Here is a 20,132-nt window from a genome sequence, read left to right on the forward strand (position 1 = left end):
ACAAAATAAATAGTTGGTTCTTTGAAAAAATAAACAAAATTGATAGACCCTTAGCCACACTAACAAAGAGAAGGAGAGAGAAAACTCAAATTACTAAAATTCGGAATGAACCAGGAAATATCACTACAGACATGAGTGAAATACAAAACATAATTAGAAGCTATTGTGAAAATATATACTCCAACAAAATAGAAAATCTCAAAGACATCAACAGGTTTCTAGAGACATATGAATTACCTAAACTGAACGAGGAGGATATACACAATTTAAATAGATCGATTTTAAGTAATGAAATAAAAGAAGTCATCAAAAACCTACCAACAAAGAAAAGTCCGGGAACAGATGGGTTCTCAGCTGAGTTCTACAAAACCTTTAAAGAAGAGCTCATTCCAATACTTCTCAAAGTATTTCATGAACTAGAACAGGAGGGAACCCTCCCAAACTCATTCTATGAAGCCAATATCACCCTGATACCTAAACCAGACAGAGACACATCAAGGAAAGAAAATTTCAGACCAATATCCTTGATGAACATTGATGCAAAAATTCTCAACAAAATCTTAGCAAATCACATACAAAAATATATTAAAAAGATAGTGCACCATGATTAAGTGGGTTTTGTCCCAGGGATGTAAGGTTGGTTCAACATTTGGAAATCAATAAATGTCATTCACCATATCAACAGACTTAAAGTCAAGAATCACATAATTATTGTGACACATGCAGAAAAAGCACTTGATAAAATACAGTATCCCTTCATGCTGAAAACACTAGAAAAAATAGGGACAGTGGGAACATTCCTTAACATTGTAAAGGCCATCTATGCTAAGCCCATGGCCAATATCATTCTAAATGGTGAAAAACTGAAAGCATTCCCCCTAAAAACTGGAACAAGGCAGGGATGCCCTCTTTTACCACTTCTATTCAACATTGTCCTCGAAATTCTAACCAGAGCAAATAGGCAGACCAAGGAAATTAAAGGGATATGAATAGGAAAAGAAGAACTCAAACTATCCCTATTTGCTGATGACATGATTATATATTTAGAGGAACCAGGAAATTCCATCAGAAAACTTTTAGAACTCATAAGTGAATTCAGTAAAGTAGCAGGTTACAAGATCAATGCACATAATCTAATGCATTTTTTTACATAAGTGATGAATCTTTGGAAAGAATAATTAGGAAAACTACCCCATTCACAATAGCCTCGAAATAAATAAAATACTTGGGAATCAATCTCATGAAAGAGGTGAAAGACCTCTACAATGAGAACTACAGAACACTAAAGAAAGAAATTAAAGAAAACCTTAGAAGATGGAAAGATCTCCCATGTTCTTGGATAGGCAGAACTAATATTGTCAAATGGCCATACTACCAAAAGTGCTATAGAAATTCAATGCAATTCCAATTAAAATCCCAAAGATGTACATTACAGAAATAGAGCAAGCAATCATGAAATTCATCTGGAAGAATAAGAATCCCAGAATAGCTAAAGCAACCCTTAGCAGGAAGAGTGAAGCAGGGGATATCGCAATACCAGACCTTCAACTATACTAAAAAGCAATAGTAACAAAAACGGCATGATATTGGTACCAAAATAGACAGGTAGATCAATGGTACAGAATAGAGGACATGGACACAAACCCAAATAAATAAAATTTTCTCATATTAGACAAAGGTGCCAAAAATATGCAATAGAGAAAAGATAGCCTCTTTAACACATGGTGCTGGGAAAACTGGAAATCCATATGCAACAGAATGAAACTAAATCCCTGTCACCTTGCACAAAAATCAACCCAAAATGGATCAAGGACCTTGAAATCAGACCAGAGACCCTGCATCTTATAGAAGAAAAAGTAGGTCCAAACCTTCAACTTGTTGGCTTAGGATCAGAGTTCCTTAACAGGACTCCCATAGCACAAGAAATAAAAGCAAGAATCAATAACTGGGATAGATTCAAACTAAAAAGCTTTCTCTCAGCAAAGGAAACTATCAGTAATGTGAAGAGAGAGCCTACAGAGTGGGAGAAAATCTTTAAACCCCTCATACTTCAGATAGAGCACTAATTTCCAGAACACATGAAGAACTCAAAAAACTCTATACCAATAATACAAATAACCCAATCAACAAATGGGCTAAGGAAATGGACACTTCACAGAAGAAGATCTACAAGCAATCAACAAACATATGAAAAAATGTTCAACATCTTTAGTAATAAGAGAAATGCAAATCAAAACTACCCTAAGATTCTATCTCACCTCAATTAGAATGGCGATTATCAAGAATACTAGCAACAATAGGTGTTGGTGAGGATGTGGGGGAAAAGGGACACTCATACATTGCTGGTGGGGCTGCAAATTAGTGCAGCCACTCTGGAAAGCAGTGTGGAGATTCCTTAGAAAACTTATAATGGACCCACTATTTGACTCAGCTATCCCACTCCTTGGCCTATACCCAAAGGACTTAAAATCAGCATACTACAGAGATACAGCCACATCAATGTTCGTAGCTGCTCAATTCACAATAGCCAGATTGTGGAACCAACCTAGATGCCCTTCAATTGATGAATGGATAAAGAAACTGTGATATATATATATATTTATATATATATATATGAATATATATACATACATACAATGGAATATTACTCAGCCATAAAAAATAATAAAATTATGGCATTTGCAGGCAAATGGATGTAATTGGAGAATATCATGCTAAGTGAGATAAACCAATCTCAAAAAACTAAAGGATGAATGATCTTGCTATAAGCAGATGATGACACATAATGGGGGGTGGGAGGGGGGCAAGAATGGATGAAGGAGGGACTGTATAGAGGGAAAAGAGGGGTGGGAGGGGTGGAGGGAAGGAAAAAATATTAACAGAATGAATCAAAAACTATTACCGTAGGTAAATATATGATTACACAAATGGTATGCCTCTACTTTATGTACAAAGAGAGAAACAAGATGTATCCCATTTGTTTACAATACAAATAAGTTTAAAAAATAAAAATAATTTAAAAAAGAATTAATTAATGTAGGAAAAATAAATAATGAGGGAAAACAAAACAACATAGAAAACAATACAAGCAAATTCAAATCAAACAAATAAAAAAGGCTAAAATTCCTCCTTGCTGAGATATTTAAGATGGAGAGATTTTTTTTTTTTTTTTTTTTTTTTTAGGAACTTCTAGTTTGAGAAAGCAGCAGGTGTCAGGGTGGTGGCAAATGTCCAGGTCACAGTTGCATATCCTCTGAATGTCTCTGAGTGTAGAGGAGATGACCAAGCCAACTGGATCCATGTTGGAATAGGGAACCATATATTTACTTATTTTCCATGTATAGATAGCATCCTACTTCTAAAAACTACCTGGTACTCAGGTTCTAGAACCCATTTACAAGGGTCTCATCCCAGCAGCCAACACAGCTCCACTATCTCGAAGTCAGCTTTCCTGGGTGTTCCCAGCCGGGTTCCTGGACCCATCCCTGGTACAGGCAGCAGTTATGTGTACCCAGGGAGTCCTTGTTGCATGGGTTCACCAGGGCAGTGGAAGATACCCAGCTCCAAGGGCAGGCTAGGTGATCTTTGACTCACTGTGGTCTCACTGTATATATTCTTAAAAAGGATTTCTTCAGTGGTGGTCCGCCAGGCCATACTGTGCTGCAAGGTACACACTGGCTGGGATGATGTGGAAATACTTGCTGTGATCTCCAGGGGAAAGAAAAATACCTGGGACTTATGTTTCCCAAAACAGCAAACTCGAGTTTCATCTTCACAAGATGGCTCTGTGCCATAGCACCCCACTTTTAAGTTGAGAAACAAGGACCATTTCTCAAGCACCAGCCTGCTGCTATACAGCTACCAGATCATCTAAGTTCAGTCTTCCTTTCTTTCCTGTAGTTTTATTGGTGTCAGTTTTGTCCACTGTCTCTCCCTTTCCCTCTGAGTCATCCCTTCCCGCTACCATACTCTGGCACCACCTGTGCAGGCTGGATGCTTATGCAGAGTTTCTTGCTCTCTGTCCCAACAACCAGAATCTCTCGAGTCTCTCCTAGTCTCTGACCACCCAGCGTTGAACTTCAGTATGTTCTCTCTGCCACCCACCTTTCTAAGTAGCAGTTCCCTAGCTTCTTGAATTCTAGCTGTGGAGGGGGTAGAACTTGCTCCTTGCTTTTCATTTGCCATCTTGATCCCTGCTGTAATTTCTCATTCATTTTTTTCAAATCATTGACATCATATTTTACTTTTTCCAATTGTTTATAATAATTTAAGTTTATATGTCTCATTAATGATAATAACTACAACCACAGTACTTTCTAGAGATAACAGTTTGCAAATGTGGGTTCTCTGTGTTTCAGGTCTATTGTCCATAGTTTATGTAGATTTTGATTATTGTTCTTCTGTTATGTATCTGTTATTTTTGCCTAAAATTTTTATTGGAAAAATTATTTTTTGAGACTTAGCATATATTTTCTTCTAGAGAAGAATTTTATTTATTTATTTATTTATTTATTTATTTATTTATTTATTTATTTGGGGGGAGGTACTGGGGATTGAACTCAGGGGCACTCAACCATTGAGCCACATCTCCAGCCCTATTTTGTATTTTTATTTAGAGACAATGTCTCACTAACTTGCTTAGTGTCTGCTGAGGTTGACTTTGAACTCATGATCCTCCTGTCTCAGCTCCTGAATCCCTGGGATTACAGGTGTGCACTACCGTGCCCAGCAGAATTTTATTTTTTAATGTCAAGCAACTGGGAATGAAAGCAGTCTTGGATTAAGATATGAGAGTCTTCTGGGATATCAGATGACCTGGCAAAGTAACCCAAATTAAAAGTCCAGCCCCTATAACACAGCAGAATGTATGTTACATTGGGTTTCTGCCTTTGGTAGTTATTAAATTCCGATCCATTCTTCTACCTCCTGAAATTTACCTGAAAGCTCTGTTTGCCTTTAAGCCTTTCCCTCAAGAATAGGCAAATCAGCCATTGTAAAACTGATAACCAGAAAGAGGTGATAGTCCTTGGTCCTTGAGTTTTCTAATTCCAGAAACTGTCTGAAATCTTATCCCTCCTCACCACAACAAATTCTACCTCTCAGGTACTTCTGTAAAGGCAAACATTCCCTAGAAAGAAAGGCTCTAATTTATCTCCTTTTGATTCATTCCTTCAGCAATAAATTTCCTAATATTTTGTGGAGTCTTTGATGTTAATGAAGACCTTTCCTGATTTTTTTTCATAAAAGTTTTTAGTGGTCTTCAACAGAAGGGCTAGTGTAAAATAGCTAGTGTGTCATTACCACAAGTGAAAGCCTGTGAGAGAGAATGCGTATATGTGTGTGTATGTGTGTGTGTGTATAAAATTAGATTTTTAAAAATTCTGTTTCAGTGAGGGGTTATTTCTTCAGCTTATACAACTTGCTATTCTCCTTTTAAATTTTGAATTTTCATCTTATGTCTGATAATTTTTCACTGGTCACTCGTATTGAAAACAAATCCAGATATCTGAGTACTGGTAACTGATGGAAGTCTCCATTTTCAATCCTGTTGGCTTGATGGAAATCTTCCTGTGTGTACTGGATCAAACTAGACAAAGAGGTTATTGACCATGTGGATTTATGAATGTTCCTCATTCCCAGCTCTGGGTAGTTGTAATAGCAGTAGGTCAACAAAGAGATGGGTATTTTCCATGTTCAATACCAACTGGTATTAGAAGAGCTAAACTGATGTCGTTATTTAATCTGGGTCAACTAACTTATTCTCCCTATACTTTCATTTCCTACTTTTTTTTACTAGGGCTAATAATAGTACCTACTTAGTTGAGTTACTGTGAGAAGTAAATATTTAATATGTGTAAAACAATTTAACAATTAATGTGTATAGAATATATTAGAACAATGCCTGGTCTATATAGTAGTAATGGTTCAATAAACATTCACCGTTTTTATGTCCACATGTACGCTTTTAACACATATATTTAAAATGTTTTTCCTTTATCACTATCTAATGTAGAACTGAATATTTTCACTTCTTTAAGGTCTTCAGAGTGTTACAGTGATGTAAACACAATTTTAGACCTTTCTGGATAGAAGAAAAATGTGCTTTTAATTTATATTTTCATCTCAATTTATTATACTCTACAACATTGTCTTCAAGTTTCTTTATTGCTGGCTTTTGTTGTTAAATCTTCATTTAATTAGTTAGGTAGTTGGCACTGGAAAGTTTTCTGTTCAATAGAAATCTCATTTTGGTATTTATGTCAAAATCTATAATTTGTGCTAAGAAGAACAGTCCTTGTCTTCTGGTAGGATGCTGAAGCCTTGGGAAATTTAAATAACTTTTTTAGTTTTAAGCTGATTCATATGTTACAAGATCTAGTTGAAAAGGTGGACAATTTCCATAGTCAGCTGAATAACTTCAGTAAAGTGTAAGAATCAAATGTAAATGCTATGAATTACAATCTCATTAACAGAAGTGAAGAACACTTTCAGGGATTGATCAGTATACCTGACACAGTTGAGGAAAGAACTGGGAAAATTAGAGATGTGTAATAGACATCACTGAAACAAAAACACAAAGAGAAAAAAATAGAAAAAGTGAGTTTTTTAAAAAATCCCAAAAGTGAACCTAAATGTCCTATCAGGCATACTACTGGAATTCCAAAAAGAGAAAGGAAAGAGAACTGTGTGGAAGAAATATTTGAAGAAACAAAATCCAGGGGTTTTCCAGTTAATGACAGACAACAAGATTAACAACCTTAGATCCAAAGCAGAGACCACCAGGCACTAACACCTACATGCACCTATGCATGTAATATTCAAACTGCAAAATGCCAGAGACAAAGGAAAAAACTTACATACATAATAACAAAGACAGATTATAGCAGAATATGCAGGAGAGAATATAATAAAAACAAATCCTTAGAGAGCTGAAAGGAAATAAAGCTATCTGTTATGGTTCGAACATGAGGTATTCCCAAAAGCTCATGAAACAATGTACCAATGTTCAGATTAAAACGATTAGATTATGAGAGCTGTGACCCAAAGAGCAGGTGAACTCATTTGATGGAATGGTAATTCCAGAGGACTGCTGTACTGGGGGTAACTCTGGACAGATGGGGTGTGGATGGAGGAAGTCCATCACGGAGGACCTGCCCTCAGGGTTCGTATTTTGTCCCTGGCTCCTCCCTCTCTCTGCTTCCTGGCTGCCCATGCAATAAGCAGCTTTCCTCCACCATGCCATCTGTCCTGATGTTTGAAGCCTCACCTCCAGTGGAGAGAAATGGAGTCAGCGGACCATAGACTGAAGCCTCTGAAACCAAGGGCTCAAATAAACTCTTCCTCCTCTAAGTTGTTCTTGTCAAGCATTTTGGTAGCAGCAATGAAAAGCTAACACACTATTAAGTAGAACTATATCCAGTGACAATATTTCTCAAAAGTGAAAGAAGAATACACACTCTCTTAGAACTTAAAACAAAAGCAATGAGCAATTTATCACCAATAAATGTACATTAAGAGAAATGTCAATGGGAATTCTTTAGGTGGAATAAATATAATACCAGACAAAATTTGGCACTTTATAAATACATTAAGAGACTAGAAATGGAATCAATGAGGGTAAATATGATATTCACTTTTACTTTTTTATTGCTCTAAAATGAGAGTTGACAAACTTTATCTTAAAGGACCAGATAGTAAAGTATTTTAAGATTAGAAGATGTAGGTAGGGAATTATAGGGATTACACATTGAAATACAATGCCTTTTGCAACTACACAACTCTGAAGGTATAGCTGTATTCTAGTAGAACTTTATCTGTAAAATTGTAGTGCATCGCCTTTGGCCTGAGGCATATTTATGAGTGACCTTTGCCTTAAAAACTAACTGACTGTCTAAGGCAAAAATATTATTAATGTATCATGCATTTATAAATATAAGCAAGAGAATTAAGAGTATATAATCATGAGGATCATATGCCATCTACAAAGCAGTATACTATCTGAAGTTATACTCTGAAGATTTAAATATGAATATTTTAAATCCTAGGTCAATAGCTAAAAATGCTGAAAAGAGCTATAAATATTGAATTTATTCTGGAAATAAGTTGAATTATAAATAATAATTTGTAAGGATGCACAAGAGAAAAAAGAAATAAAATATGGAATAGGAAACAAACATGTAAGACCTAATCAAATCATATTAATAATTAAGCTAAACATATTTAATAAAGTCCAGACACAATCATTAAAAGAAACCAGATTAAGAAATAACTCTCTGCTTTCTGTAGGAAAGTAACTTTAAACATAAGAAAACTGTCTCTCCCTCCCCGCTATACATGATATACCATGGAAACATTAATTGAAAGAGAGGTGGAGCATCTCTATGTGTGGCAAATAAAGTAGACTTTCAGAACAGAATATGGCCACCCATAAAAAACATTACTGAATGTTAAAGGGGTCAGTTCTTCAATAAGACATAACAGTGCTAAAGGTGATTGCACCTAAGAACTGTATTTCAGATGGTATGCATCAAGATCGCAACTGAGAGATTAAACAGATGAATATAATTATGATTGGAGACTTTACTCTTCTCAGAAGTCGATATGAGAGGGTGAAAGAAAAATCACTAAAATATGAAACAGTTGAATAGCATTCTCCATCACTTTAATGTGATTCACATGTACAGGACATTCGTTTAACAAGAGCAGAGCATATATTATTTTCAATTGTACATTAAATATACACAAAGGAACAGCAGGATCTAGGTCAAAAATAACTCTTCAACATTAAAAAAAGAGTTGAAAATACACATATTTCTTCTTGAGCCAAACAGTATTATACTAGATATCAATAACAGAAAGATATCTTAAAAGCCACCAAAATAATTTGGGAACTAAACAACATATTAAAAAGAATCACAGAGTAAAGGAAGAAATCACCAAAAGAAACTTGAAAGTGTTTTTAATTGAATGAAATTGGAAATGTCATATCAGATTTTGTGGCATGCAGGAAGGCATTGCTTAGAGGGAAATTTATACCATGAAATGTTTACAATAGAAAAGAAGAATAAGCTCAAATCAATGAGGGTTTTTTCCACCTTAAAAGATAGAAAGAGAAGGGCAAGTTAACCCTGAAATAAACAGAAGTACTGAAATAATAAGGATAAGGCAGAAATCAATGAAGTGTAGGAGAGAAAAGTGATAGAGAAATGAGAAATCAAATGCTTGTCCTCTGGGGGGGGGGGAATCAATAAAATCTGATAAATTTGACAACTTAGATTAAATGGACCTATTCCTTGGGTAAAATTTTAAAAACCTGCCAAAGCTCACATAAGCAAAAATATATACCTTGAATAGCTTCCTATCTGTCCTAAAAATTGAGTTTGTAATTAATATTTATCCAACAAATAAAATTCCAGGCTCATTTGGTTTCAATGCATTTTATATCAAAACATTTAGAGAGAAAAATAAGCATTCTATACAAACTTCCAGAATATAGAAAAAGAGGGAGTACCTTCCAAGTACTCAGATACCAAAGCCATCACCGAATATTACAAAGAAAGAAAACTCCAGGCCAATATTCTCATGAATACAGATGCAAAAATCCTCAATAAAATATTGGTAAATTCAACAATATGTAGAAAGAGTAATAGATCATCACTATGGACAATTAATTCTGGAAATACAGGCTGATTTAACATTTAAAAATTGATCAGCATAATCTGCTTAACATTTCAAAATTGATCAGTGTAATCTGCTGTATCAGTAGACTCAAGAAAAGGATCTCAGTGGATACAGAAAAAACCTTTGACAAAATTAAACATGTTTGTGGTTAAAAATGAACAAATAAATAAAACCTCACAGCAGATAGAAGAAAACTCCCTCAAACTCATGCATCTACAAAAGTCTACACCTAATATCATATTTAATGGTGAAGGACTAAATGCCTCCCCTAAGATCATGAACAAGGCAAAGATATGTACCCTCAGTTCTGCTTACTGCTGTACTGGAAATTTTAGTCAACGCTACCTTGGATAGGAGAAAGAAATGAAACATGCAAATTTGGAAGGGAAGAATTAAAATTATCTCTTATTGCAGATCACAAAATTATTTATGTAAAAATACCCCCAAAGAATCTAAAAAAAAAGCAATCAAGTTAAAAAGTAAATTTAGCAACTCAACCAAAGAAAAACCATCATATTTCTGTATTCTAGCAATACAAAATTAAAGTTGAAATAGAAAGATTTATAATAGTTATGAATCATGAAGCTTAAGTCTAAATCTTGCAGAATGTTTACTGTACCTGTGTGGTAAAAATTATGTAACACTAATGAAAGAAAATTTTAAAACACCTAAACAAATGGAGAGATATACCAGTTCTTTACTTATATTTAGGAAAACACATGCACATCCCTGACTCACACATTACAGACACATTGCAGTAGAATAAATATTCCTTAAACAGTTAAGGCAGGTTATCTCGTGCTGGAGATTGAAAGCATATTTCTTTGAGGAATTTTGTGTTGTTCAAAATATATAATAAATACTTCATTAAACTTCCAAATTATATTTGTATGGAGTAAGGTCCACATGACACAAAAATCAACTTTACTTGGAAGGGAGATATGTTGTTATTCTTTTTTTTTTTTAATTTATTTATATTAAAAATCATAAATTTACATAGGGCAATCTTGTTTGATTCATTCTGCTGTTTTTCCCTTCCCCACACCCCTCTTTTCCCTCTATACAGTCCTTCCTTCCTCCATTCTTACCACCCTCCTTATCCCTAACCCTAAACCTAACCCTAACCCTAACGCTAACCCCTCCAACCCCCCTTATATGTCCTCATCGCTTATCAGCGAGATCATTCATCCTTTAGTTTTTTGAGATTGGCTTATCTCACTTAGCATGATATCCTCCAATTTCATCCATTTGCTTGCAAATGCCATAATTTTATCATTCTTCACGGCAGAGTAATATTCCATTGTATATATATGCCACAGTTTCTTTATCCATTCATCAACTGCAGGGCATCTAAGTTGGTTCCACAATCTGGCTATAGCGAATTGAGCAGCTATGAACATTGATGTGGCTGTATCTCTGTAGTATGCTGATTTTAAGTCCTTTGGGTATAGGCCAAGGAGTGGGATAGCTGGGTCAAATGGTGGTTCCATTCCAAGCTTTCTGAGGAATCTCCATACTGCTTTCCAGAGTGGCTGCACTAGTTTGCAACCCAACCAGCAATGTATGAGTGTACCTTTTTCCCCACATCCTCGCCAACACCTATTGTTGCTAGTATTCTTGATAATCGCCATTCTAATTGAGGTGAGATAGAATCTTAGGGTAGTTTTGATTTGCATTTCTCTTATTACTAGAGATGTTGAACATTTTTTCATATATCTGTTGATTGCTTGTACATCTTCTTCTGTGAAGTGTCTGTTCATTTCCTTAGCCCATTTGTTGATTGGATTATTTGTATTCTTGGTGTAGAGTTTTTTGAGTTCTTTATAGGTTCTGGAAATTAGCACTCTATCTGAAGTATGAGTGACAAAGATATTCTCCCACTCTGTAGGCTCTCTCTTCACATTACTGATAGTTTCCTTTGCTGAGAGAAAGCTTTTTAGTTTGAATCTATCCCAGTTATTGATTCTTGCTTTTATTTCTTGTGCTATGGGAGTCCTGTTAAGGAACTCTGATCCTAAGCCAACAAGTTGAAGGTTTGGACGTACTTTTTCTTCTATAAGATGCAGGGTCTCTGGTCTGATTCTGAGGTCCTTGATCCATTTTGAGTTGAGTTTTGTGCAGGGTGAGAGATAGGGATTTAGTTTCATTCTGTTGCATATGGATTTCCAGTTTTCCCAGCACCATTTGTTGAAGAGGCTATCTTTTCTCCATTGCATATTTTTGGCACCTTTGTCTAGTATGAGAAAATTGTATTTATTTGGGTTTGTGTCCGTGTCCTCTCTTCTGTACCATTGATCTACCTTTCTATTTTGGTACCAATACCATGCCGTTTTTGTTACTATTGCTTTGTAGTAGAGTTGAAGATCTGGTATTGCAATACCCCCTGCTTCGCTCTTTCTACTGAGGATTGCTTTAGCTATTCTGGGTTTCTTATTCTTCCAGATGAATTTCATAATTGCTTGCTCTATTTCTGTAAGGTACGTCATTGGGATTTTAATTGGAATTACGTTGAATTTGTATAGCACTTTAGGTAGTATGGCCATTTTGACAATATTAATTCTTCCTATCCAAGAATATGGAAGATCTTTCCATCTTCTAAGGTGTTCTTTAATTTCTTTCTTTAGTGTAGAGGTCTTTCACCTCATTGTAGAGGTCTTTCACCTCTTTTGTGAGGTTGATTCCCAAGTATTTTATTTTTTTCGAGGCTATTGTGAATGGGGTAGTTTTCCTAATTTCTCTTTCTGAAGATTCATCACTTATGTATAAAAATGCATTGGATTTATGAGCATTGATCTTGTAACCTGCTATTTTACTGAATTCACTTATGAGTTCTAAGAGTTTTCTGGTGGAATTTCCAGGTTCCTCTAAATATATAATCATGTCATCAGCGAACAGGGATAGTTTGAGTTCCTCTTTTCCAATTTGTATCCCTTTAATTTCTTTGGTTGTCTAATTGCTCTGGCTAGAGTCTCAAGAATGATATTGAATAGAAGTGGTGAAAGAGGGCATCCCTGCCTTGTTCCACTTTTTAGGGGGAATGCTTTCAGTTTTTCACCATTTAGAATGATATTGGCCATGGGCTTAGTGTAGATGGCCTTTACAATGTTAAGGAATGTTCCCACTACCCCAATTTTCTCTAGTGTTTTGAGCATGTAGGGATGCTGTATTTTATCGAATGCTTTTTCTGCATCTATTGAAATAATCATGTGATTCTTAACTTTTAATCTGTTGATATGGTGAATGACATTTATTGATTTCCTGATGTTGAACCAACCTTGCATCCCTGGGATAAAACTCACTTGATCGTGGTGCACTATCTTTTTAATATATTTTTGTATGCGATTTGCTAAAATTTTGTTGAGAATTTTTGCATCGATGTTCATTAAGGATATTGGTCTGAAATTTTCTTTCCTTGATGTGTGTCTGTCTGGTTTAGGTATCAGGGTGATATTGGCTTCATAGAATGAGTTTGGGAGGGTTCCCTCCTCTTCTACTTTATGGAATACTTTGAGGAGTATTGGAATGAGCTCTTCTTTAAAGGTTTTGTAGAACTCGGCTGAGAACCCATCTGGTCCTGGACTTTTCTTTGTTGGTAGGCTTTTGATGACCTCTTCTATTTCATTGCTTGAAATTGATTTATTTAAGGTGTGTATGTCCTCCTCGTTCAGTTTAGGTAATTCATATGTCTCTAGAAACCTGTTGATGTCTTCGAGGTTTTCTGTTTTGTTGGAGTATAGATTTTCAAAATATCTTCTAATTATGTTTTGTATTTCACTCGTGTCTGTTGTGATATTTCCTTGTTCATTCCCAATTTTAGTAATTTGAGTTTTCTCCCCCTTTCTCTTTGTTAGTGTGGCTAAGGGTTTATCAATTTTGTTTATTTTTTCAAAGAACCAAGTATTTATTTTGTTAATTTTTCCGATTGTTTCTTTTGTTTCAATTTCATTGATTTCGGCTCTGTTGTTATTCTTAATTAGAAAAAAAAGTACATATAAGAAATGATATTGTATACAAAGCAAGTAGATGTGAAGGTAACTGAAATCAATTTGGACAACCAATTTTTTTAAATCTTTTACTTAGATGACTTCCTTGAAATCATTGAGGACCAATCATTGTCAAAAACAGTTTTTCCACTTGTAGCAATTACCAGTGGAAATTTTAGAATCAATGTGACCTCATTAATACTACAAGCTAAACGCTCTATTGAAATTTATTCTCTTATTCATGTTGATGATCTTCCCTACGGCTTTGAAACAAAACAACTCAGTATCAAAATACAACATCTTAAGATGTTTGCTCATTTATTTTTCATTAAAAAAATCAGCAAATTTATTTAGAGTCAACTACATGTTAGGGACTATAAAAGGTTCCGAGGCTTCCATTGATGAAATAGAAAACCAAAAAATCATAGTGCCACAGAATTGCTGTTATTAATTGAGGTACACACAGAGAGCAAAGAAGGGGTTCATTCAATCCAGGTCAAAGGTGAGTTGCAAGCTGCTGAAGACACCTAAGAAGTTATCTAAATTGAATTTTGATAAATGTATATTAGCTAGGAAGTAGTGTGCAACAGGTAGGGGAGGTTTGTGTTACAGACTGAATTATGCTCTCTAAAATTCCTGTGTTAAAGTATTACTCCCAAAGGACTATATTTGGAGACGAGGCCTTTAAGAAATTAATTAGGATCAAATGAGACCTGTAGGGTAGAGCCCTGTCTCTGAGACACCAAAGTGCTCATTCTCTCACTCTCCTTGACCACCTACATAAAAGAAAGGCCATGAACAGCCCTCACCATGAACCAACTTGGGCAGTTCCTTGATCTGTGACTTGTAGCCTCCAGAACTTTGAGGGATATAATTTCTGATGTTTAAACCACCCATTCCATGGGATTTTATTATGGCAACCTGGGCAGACTAAGACATTTGGCAAGAAGATATAGATAACTGCAATTAGAGAAGATGTGTGTAAATGCTTGGATGAAAGAGTGAGTGAGGCCTGTGAGGTGGATTGCAAGGGGGTTGGTGTTGCCAGACCATGAAGTCAGAATTGTGATGAATGAGGAAGAATGGCAGTAGTAAGAATAATATGTAGATAAAGCCATTTCATGGAAGTCCTTAAATGCCATACCAAGGAACTTGGATTTTTCTCCTAAAATAGTGAGCATCAATGTGCAAATTCACAATATGATATTTGTGGGGTTTTAAAATATTATTCCTATTCAATAATTGCAGATGATGTGAATGGTGAGTTTGATGTGTACGTAAATGGAAGGCAGGGAGATCCTTAGGAAGCTGCCTCAGTCTTTGGGGTAAGAAATGATGAAGGCTCAAGCCATTACTGTAGATGCCAAGATGGAAGGTGAAGAAATGGACCTAAAAATTCTTCAGTAGATCAATTTACAACTCAGTGTTCTCCTTGAGGTGAGGTTTAAAAGAAGAGATGTAAGGGATTATTTTCAGGCAGAGAGAGAACTAGATATGTAAGGTCCTGAAACACATAAACTTTGGGGGTCCTGTTCATAGAAAATAATAAAGAAGTATAAGAACTCATTAGATAGCCCCCCAGTTTAGCTTCATAATATTTCTACCTCCAGGGGCTGATTTTAAGCTTGGTAGATCTTGTGCCACCAGCCCAGGCAACAAGCCTAAGGAAAGGGCAGGATTCAGGAGGAGGACCATGGATTTAGTTTGGGGCATGCCAATTTGGACATCACAGAAGCACTTAGGATTGTTTAAATGGCTACTCAACATATTAGTCTCAGACTTTTGAAATCTGAACTTCAAGGATAAATATGTTAACTTAGGAGTGATCAAAGAATAAGTAAACTTATTTTCTTAAGTGAACTTAAGAAAAATAATTAGAAAATCCAGAGAAGATAGGAAGAAGGATCAAGGAAGAAAAGAAAGTATGAAATTCTGAGTAAAACTAAAATTTCAGCAAAGGCTGAGACTCAGGGTAAGAACACTTAATGTTTTATGTACGTGCTTCAGATAATAGATTGTAAAGGCCTACACCACAGCAGAGGCAGAGGGAAGAGAGAGGAGGGTGCTGTTTCTTCTACTTCAGATGGCCCACAAGACTTAGAACAGTTCTGTGTGGCAGGATGAAAGAAAAAAAGTGAAGTAAAGATAACAGTGAGTTTCTAGTGCTTGATAAAATGAGTTTCTTGTGCTTAGATAAAATTAATTGGAGGGCTGGCGTTGTGGCTCAGTGGTAGAGCGCTTGCCTAGCATATGTGAGGCACTGGGTTCAATTCTCAGCACCACACATAAGTAAATAAAATAAAGGTCTATCAACCACTAAAATTATACATATTTTTTTAAAATTAACTGAAAGAAATAGTGAGTAGATAAAATTGCCATTTTCTTATAGAAGACATCTGACGGAAGTATAAATTTAGGAAAAAATGGTTAATTTGAAGTATCTCCAGAATATCATGATAGGAATGTCTGTTAAACAGTTGTGAAAAAGATCAATCAATTGCTGTTTGCGGGGATATATATTATCTTTGTCTTCAATTTCCAATGTACAGAAAAAAACAAAAGTTCCAAAATGTTCTGTCACTTACCAAGTATTACGTAGTAACTGGTGAGCTCAGAATCATCAACCATCAATGGTTTTCTGAGCTTTAAGAGTGGGCACAACTATTAGGAGTGCATATGCTAAAGATGCCTACATATGGAAACTCAGAATACTAAAGGGCAACACCGTAGAGAGAGGAAAAACAACATAAAAGCAACTGCTGTCCTTTCTCCTCTCCCCCACATTCCCTGGCAACCACCAATCTGCTTTCTGTCTCTATGAACTTATCTGTTATAGACATTTCATACAAAAGATGTCATACAACATGTGTGCTCTTGTTTCTGGCTTCTTTAAATTAGCATGTCTCTGGTGCATCAAAGTCCTACATACATGTATCAGCCCTTGATTCTTTTTTATTATGTAATGATATGTGATTCTGCAAAGGTTCTACATTTTATTCATTCCTCCATTGGTAAACATTTATGTTCTTTCAACATTTTGGTTATTGCAAATAACATTGCTTTCAAAGTATGTATGTTTGTGTTTGACTATCTATTTCCAATTATTTCAAGTATGTACTTAGAGCAGTTTCTGGGTCGTATGTTAATTCTATCTTTAGCTTTCGGGAGATTCCTTAAACTGCTTTCCAGAGTGAACCATTTTATGCTATCACCTATAACGTGAGGGTTCAAATATCCTGACATCTTTTTGAAGACTTCTTACATCATTTTTTTATAGCCACCCTCATGGGAATAAATGGTATCTCACTCTGGTTTTGATTTGTGTTGTCCTAAGAGTAATGATGTTGAACATCTTTTCATGTGCTTGTTGTCCAGTTACATGTTTTGGGGGTAGGAGTCTTTATTCAAGTGTTTTGTTCATTTTTTAATTGGGTTGTTTGGCCTTTTGTTATTCAGTTATAAGTGTTCTTCATAGTCTGAAGACTATACCCTTGTCAAGTATGTTATTTGCAAATATTTTCAACAGGTTATCTTTTCCCTTTCTTTGTAATATTCTTGATGTACAAAATGGTTTAATTTGATAAAGCAAATTTGTCTATTTTTCTCTTTTGTTGTTATACATTTTGTGTCATACTTAAGTAGAATCCATTGTCAAATCCAAGATCATAAATATTTACCTGTGGTTTTCTCTGAAAAGTTCTATGATTTAGTTAGTGCTACTTGTTTTTTAGATTCCTTTTGGTTTAATTTTTATGTGCAATATGAGGTTGAGGTCCAACTTCTTCCTTTTGCATGTAGATATACATCTATTCCAGCACCCACACTAATCTTTTTCCCTATAGAATGATCTTGGCATCCTTGTTGAAAATCAGCCATAGAGATATGGGTTTATTTCAAGACTCTCAATTCTGTTTCACTGGTTCTATCTCTAGATTTATGCCAGTACCACACCATTTAGATTACTATAGCTTTGTGGTAAATTTGAATTTGGGAATGTTTGGCTATTTGATCACTTTCACAATTGTTTAGTTTGCAATTCTTTATAAATTTAAGAATAAGTTTTACATTTTTTGAGAAAAGGGCTGATATAAATTTTATTAGTATTGCCTTGAATCTGTAAAACATTTTTAGTTATATCACCATCTTAATAAAATTAAGTCTTTCAGTCTAGAACCATGGAATAATTTTTTATTTGTTTAGGTCTTTAAAATTTTCCTTTAGCAATGTCTTATGGTTTTCACATACAAGTATTTTACTTCCATGGTTAAATATATTTCTAGATATTCTTTTTTATTCTTTGTTCTACTTATACATGACAGCAGAATGCATTTTGATTCATTGTACACAAATTTTCATTGTACACACATTTTTCTGGTTGTACACAATGTAGATGCACACCTTTTTTGGATGTTTTTGTAAATAGAATGATTTCTTGATTTCATTTTTAGATAATTTGTTGCTAGTATGTGAATCACAACTATACTGTGTAAAAAACTTATATCCTGAAACTGCTAAATTTATTCTGAAGGGATATTGGCCTGTAGTTTTCTTTTCTTATGGTATATTTATCTGGCTTTGGTATCAGCATAATATGTATTGACCTCACAAAAGGACTTATAAAATATTCCTCCCATTCTATTATTTTGGAATCATCCAGAAAGATTGATGTTAATTCCTTTTTATATATGTGGTGTAATTCATCAGCGAAGTTTTATTTTGGACTTTTCATTGTGGGCAGTTTGATTACTAGTTAAACTTCTTTGTTGTATGTGTGTTTAGATTTTCAATTTCTTTTCCTCAGTTGTAAAATCACTTGTGTATTTCTGGGAATCTATTCATCTAAGTTATCAAAAATTTGTTGTTGTATAATTGCTTATAGTCTGCTCTTATAATCTTTATTTTTATTTATATAAGGCCAATTGTAATATCCCCACTTTCATTTCTTTTTTTTTAATTTGTAATTTTTAGTTAAATATGACAGTAGAATGTATTTTGTCGTGTCACACATACATGGAGAATGACTTCCAACCCACTTTCATTTCTGATCTTAGTTTTTTCCACCCTTTCTTTTTCAATTGATATACTTTTAGCCAGATTAGTTTAGATTAAATATTTTGATCACAATGATTCTACTTCTTAAAGAATCAACTTTTGGTTTCATATATTCTATTATTTTTCCATTCACTATTTCACTTATCTCTACTTTAATCTTTATTATTATCTTCCTTCTGCTAGTTTGACTTTAGTTTGTTCTTCTTTTTCTAGTTCCTTGAAGTGTAAAGTTAGGTTATTGATTTGCAGTTTTCATCTTTGTTGATTTAGGGATTCACAAGTACAAATTTGCCTGAGCAATGTCTTATTGCATCCTGTAAGTTTGGGTATTATTTGTGTTATTGTTTTTCTGTGAATATCTTGTAATTTCCTTTGTGATGTCTTCTCTGACCTACTCATTGTCTTGGAGTGTGCAATTTACATTCCTCTGTGTCAATTTTCCAGTTTTCTCACTGTTATTGATTTTTTAAAAATTTATTTATTTTTAACAATACATTATTTATTTGTTCTAATAAGTTATACATGATAGTATAGTATATTTTGACATATTCTACATATATGGAGTATATATTCCATATATACTCATTCTTTTGGTTGTACATAATGTAGAATTACATTGGTCGTGTATTCATATATGCACATAGGATAGTAACGTCTGATTTATTCTACTATCATTTCCTATTCCCATTCCCCCTCCCTTCCCTTCATTCCCCTGGGTGTAATCCAAAATACTTCTAATCTTTTCTAACCCTTCCTGGCCATTGTGAATTAGTATCTGCATATCAGAGAAAACATTTGGTCTTTGGTTTTTTGGGATTGGCTTATTTCACTTAGCATAATATTCTCTAGTTCTATCCATTTACCATCAGATGCTATCATTTCATTCTCCTTTATGGCTGAATAATACTGCATTGTGTATATATGACATGTTTTCTTTATCCATTCATCTGTTGAAGGACACCTAGGTTGGTTCTATAGTTTAGTTATTATGAATTGAGCTGCTATATATATTGATGTGGCTGCATCACTGTAGTATGTTGATTTTAAGTCCTTTGGGTATAAACTAAGGAGTGGAACAACTGGGTCAAATGGTGGTTCTGTTTCAGATTTTCTGAGGAATCTCCATACTGCTTTCCATAGTGATTGCACCATTTTGCAGTCCCACCAGCAATGTATGAGTGTACCTTTTTTTGCCATATCCTTGCCATCATTTATTGTTGCTTGTATTCTTGATAATTGCTATTCTGATTGGAGAGAGATGAAATTTCAGTGTAGTTTTAATTTGTATTTCTGTAATTGCTGGAGACGTTTATTCATATGTTTGTTGACCAATCATGTTTCTTCTGTCTGTTATTGATTTCTAGCTTCATTCCATTCCTTTATATGGTTTCAGTTCTTTTGAATTTATTGAGACTT

The 20,132-nt window shown here is 34.6% G+C and overlaps 1 protein-coding gene across 1 annotated transcript in view; it reads left to right on the forward strand.

Annotated features, from left to right (window-relative positions):
• KCNN2 (potassium calcium-activated channel subfamily N member 2) overlaps positions 1–20,132 on the forward strand; it is a 276,234-nt gene that overhangs the window by 66,644 nt on the left and 189,458 nt on the right. The gene's annotated exons all lie outside the window — the stretch shown is intronic.

The sequence above is a fragment of the Sciurus vulgaris genome, assembly GCF_902686455.1.
Source record: "Sciurus vulgaris genome assembly, chromosome: 6".
Lineage (NCBI taxonomy): Eukaryota > Metazoa > Chordata > Mammalia > Rodentia > Sciuridae > Sciurus > Sciurus vulgaris.